Source organism: Engraulis encrasicolus, chromosome 3 (assembly GCF_034702125.1).
Source record: "Engraulis encrasicolus isolate BLACKSEA-1 chromosome 3, IST_EnEncr_1.0, whole genome shotgun sequence".
In the NCBI taxonomy this organism is placed as follows: Eukaryota; Metazoa; Chordata; class Actinopteri; order Clupeiformes; family Engraulidae; genus Engraulis; species Engraulis encrasicolus.
The window spans coordinates 8,783,848-8,788,847 of record NC_085859.1 but is presented as its reverse complement, the minus strand read 5'-3'; the positions used below and the strand labels follow the sequence as shown (position 1 = coordinate 8,788,847).

The 5,000-nt window shown below is 42.2% G+C and overlaps 1 long non-coding RNA gene across 1 annotated transcript; it reads right to left on the bottom strand.

Moving 5' to 3' along the window:
- Positions 1 to 541: 541 nt before the first annotated feature.
- Positions 542 to 2,592, bottom strand: LOC134445198 (uncharacterized). Its single transcript, XR_010034199.1, has 2 exons — positions 2,474 to 2,592; positions 542 to 1,898 (listed from the first exon to the last, which is right to left on the bottom strand). It is a non-coding gene; the product is annotated as an uncharacterized LOC134445198 (long non-coding RNA).
- Between the last annotated feature and the right edge of the window lie 2,408 nt (positions 2,593 to 5,000).

Genomic DNA, 5,000 nt, shown 5'->3' with positions numbered 1-5,000 from the left:
CACACGCACACGTACTGCACAAAAGACACTAGAAGAGACAAAAGCTACAAAAAGTCACCAGACTGTCTGCATAGGAAGAGCGACACGAGCGCTGGAAGCGACAGAGTACACTCTTACAACAGATGTGTTAAAAATAACACATCATGTGTTGTTTTTTAACACATCTGTGTGTCTAGTTAAGGACAACACATTTTGTGTTAATTTGAACCCAACACATACAGTGTGTTAGATATTTAAACACAAAATGTGTTAAAGCCAACACAAATTGCGTTGCCCTTAAAGACACACAGATGTGTTAGAAAACAACACTCGATGTGTTATTAACACTTAACACTAAATTATGTTAAAAACCAACACCAAAATGTGTTGTCCTTAGACACACAAATGAGTTACTTAACAGCACATTGAAGTGTTAATACTTTTTTTTCTAAAATATAAATCATGATTCAGAAAACTTGGAAAAGTAAGCCTACTATTCATAACCAGTGGTTCTTTGTACAAGTAGACTATATATTGTTGAAAGAATTGAATCAGACAGGAATGAAATGTAACAATTTATTTTCAAGCTTATATTCTAAACAGTCACCTCACCCTCTCATATTCATAGTGGAATAGCAGTAGAACAGCACTCAACTACCACACTTAGAGCAGCACTCATTTGTCTGATGTGTTGATAGCTGTGGAATTAAAGTTTCTACCAGTCTACAACATAACAGATATTGCAATGCATTGCACACTATCAAATGCACACCCACAAATGTACACAGGCAGATGGAATACATAATATACATGGAACATATCCGTATTGCCTACAGCTGAAGGCATACAGACACTAAAAGGATAAAAAATAGTCAAGTGCACTTGTTCAAAAACATATGGAACAGGGTTAGCACAAAAGTTTGAAATTGTTTGACCAGTCTCCAATGTGCAGTTAAACTAAACATAAAAATAAGACACTGACAATAATCTCTCTCACACACACACAACATGGAGTAAACTAACTCTTTCTTTGCCACATTCACTCACGCAAGCAGTGAAAAATACAGACTGAGTCATACAATAAATAGACCCACTGACACACACACACACACACACACACACACACACACACACACACACACACACACACACACACACACACACACACACACACACACACACACACAGTGTGCAATAAGAAGATTTACATACCAATTGACAATAATTACACAAATGCACACATGCGCGCTTGCACACAAACACGGCAGCAGGAGTACAGTCAGTGGTCATGCAGGTGATTTGAAGTAGAGCAGATGCTGTATACAAGGTGCAATGACTAAAATCTAAGTGGCATGGTGAAAGAAGAGTTGGGATAGCGTCCTTGAAATATTCATGTGGTTTTCTTCAGTGTGTTGAAAAGTCTGATGGCTTGTGGAAAGAAGCTGTTTCCCAGTGTGCTCGTGCGGCACCGCATGCTGTGGTAGCGCTTCCCTGATGGTAGAAGGGGGAACAGTCTGTGTGGTGGGTGAGGTGTTTCTGTGATGATGTTGACTGCCCTCTTGGAACAGTGTGAAGTGTACCTGAATGGCTGGTAGGGGTGATCTGCCGTCCTCACTAGTCACTACCCTATGTAGCGCCTTGTAGTCTTCAGCTAGACGGCTGCCATGCCAGACAGAGAAGCTGCTCTCAGGATGCTCGCAAAGGCACCCCTGTAGAAAGTGGTGAGTGCAGATGTGGAGAGGTCTGCTCTTCTCATCCTTCGCAGGAAGTGGAGTGGTGTCTGCACCTTTTGGATATGGTGGAGTCATGTGGTGCAGTTGGCTGAGGAGGAGAGGCACAGTGGTTGGTGCTGGGTTGATCAGGTTCAGATCCAAAGTTGCTAGTGTCATCAGCGCTCCCTCTGAAAACTGTCTCTGTGTCTGTAAAAAAAAAAGAGGCAAGTTAATAATGGGAATGAGACAAAAACAACAACAGCCTTATCCATCTCGAGAAAAACATGAGCATGTACATATGCTTGTGCAAAAGCCCACACACACAGCTACTGTCTTACAGTTTGGTACACACACACACACACACACACACACACACACACACACACACACAGAGTATAGGGCCGTACACACACGTCGCTGCTATTTGCTAGCTTCTAGCTTGCTCGCCTACTCGCCTCTGTTTCATGAAACGTTCGCTGAAAGTTCCCGCGGCTTTAACTGCCAATGAACAGGCGAGAAGTACCGAACTCTGCCTACTAATTGGTTACTCGCCTCGCTCGAAGATAAAATATTTTCAACTCGGGATCCGCCCACATCGCATCGCTTGTACAGTACTCGCCTACTTGCCTGCTAGTCTCGCTGGAACACATTGACATTCTATTGAGTTCCTTCGCTGAGCGAGTAACTAGCAGCGACGTGTGTGTACGGCCCTTTAGGCTGGCACACAAACACACACACACCTTTGCCTGGGGTCAAATGTGTCTTTTAGAGGTTGGCCTTACCTGCACATGTGTGAAGAGCAGGAAGATGTAAGGTTGAGGATGGAGAGGCAGGACACAAGGTTGTCCTCGTGAGGCATGGAGCCGCCCTGGTCCTGATGCTGGTTGTCCATCACCATCATCATGTGGCTCATCAGACCCATTACTATCAGGCTGTCCTTGAGACCCGTTCTGTGAGAACAGATGAAGCACATAATGCAGGGCAATTCAATTAGGATTTCATTCTGGGCACATTTTGAAACCAAGAACTTAGGTGGGGCCGCACATGTTCAGCCAGACATAAAAGTGCATACTGTATGTCACAAAAATGAATATACCCCTCACATTTCCACAGAAGTATCTCTTTTCATAAGACAATAATTTCCTTTGGACACAGTGAAATGCAACCTGTGTACATGGTATGTAACCACTTCAATTTGTGTTCACTTAACAGTAATTAAAAGCAGCAATACAAGTTTCACACAGGTAACTTTTCTTTGTATCAAAAGAACATTTCTTTGAAGTTGACATATGAGAAGTATAATAAAAATCAGCAGAAATGTGAGGGGAACACACGATCTATTAATACACATTTACACCAAAGGACAACCTACAGACAATAGATACACTCTGTATTGACTGAGTGACACCCTTGGCTACCCCTGCAGCTACCCTTTATCTTGTTCTGTGTTTATGACGATACATGCATTGAAAATGGCTGTAAAAGTATCAAGAATTCGCCTTTTAGGCCAAGAAATCAACAGGAAAGCTAAGCATGCCAAATGACGTTTTGAAGGCAAAGCCGGTCTCTGCGGGTAACTGCTGCTTGTGGCTTGAAAAGGAGACGTCTCCGTCATGCCAGAGCACAGTAAAGTGACGGCAAAAAGCTAAAGCCAAACTAACACAGCCACATGAGCAAGCATATGAGACGCGTTAGTTCTACCACAGAACAAACGGTAGTATAGTATCTTTACGAGCAGCTTAGTGTTCCCCTCTGCACTTTGCGTCGCGTCAGGCAGGCTCCTCTGCTTATCAGCAGCGCTAGTGCTTCAGTTACATAACCACCTGAGACAGGTTATCTGACCGGGTAGCTTCGTGAACCTTTCCACTACCGGTATCTACACTCGGCTCTAACATTGCAACCTCACACACTATTAGTTTGCCACAACACTATTCAATATGACCTTAAATTTTGTTGAAAACGTAATACATGGCTGGGTGTCCAACTCCCTGCTTCGTGGATATGTTAACAGCATGAAATATAGTATAACGAACGATTAAAACACTAAGCACCAACAGCTCGATTTGGTGTCGGTAATTGGTAAACGGTTGCAAATAAGAAAAAAAAACTGAAAAAGAGCAGTTTTGTCGTCCCAACCAGTCTAAGCTAATACTGAGGGAAAGCACCTGTAGGCATGAGCAGCAGAGAAATACTGTTGCTAAGGGCTGGTTGAACTCCGGTAACGGCGCCAACAGCTATTTTTAGCTACATGGCATAAATGTATTCGCCGATTTTTTTCCCATTTTTTTGACGAGCGGCGACCATTTTTGTTGCCAATGATCATGTTTTACGTCGTGTTCCATAACATTACTGTAATTAGGTTAGATATATAAATATATGATCAAATTAGACGTCTAGCTTTGCCAACTAACGTTCAGCTAACGTTAACGTTACATTACCTCAGGAGGAAGATAGCCTACATTTGATAGGAATACTATTAAAGCCTCAGTTAAATTACTGGTTTATCTTCATTTCAGGTTTATTCTGACACTCCACATCTTGATTAAGCATATTAATATGATACATTAATGATTACTTACCGAGGGCTCGTAAGACATCCCAACCGACGTGAACTCCATTGTCCTCCTTTGTCGAATGTGGCGGTGACGCTTGCACCGGAGCAAAGAGGGGGTCGAGCATACCCGGAAGTTGACGGTTAAGGGATTATCTAAAGTCTTTGTTAATGAATTGTTTTATTTACACATTTTGAAACAATAATTATTATCGTAATAAAAAATGCCGTTACAGATGGTTAATGTAAGGAATTGTTTTGGTTAATATCCACCAAATCTACCGTAAAATTTTGTGAGGGGCGCCCCCTCCTGTTCAAACCAGCTTTGCCGATTAGCATACTGGTCTTTTTCCCCCTCAATATTTGCACTTTTTGTTCCAATGCATGGTTAGATGTAGGCCTATGTAGGCGCCTATCATATGACAAACTGTTGTTTTGTTTTTGCCTTGATTGACAAGTAGCGTACTAGGCCTACTATTGTCACATTTAGTCAAAGAAAGCTCAATTTAAAAAAAAAAAATCCCGCCCAGACTAAAATAACACACAGTTATGTTAACTTTTCCTGTACACAAAATGTGTTGAGAGTTTGAGCTTCTTAACACATGTTGTGTTGATTTCAACACAACATGTGTTAAGTATGTGACGACACATCTTTTGTGTTATTTTTTAACACATTCATTCTGAGAGTGTAGGCCAGACGTGGGCAAACTCAGGCCCGGGGGCCACATGCGGTAGCCTCGCGAGCCATCATACGTACT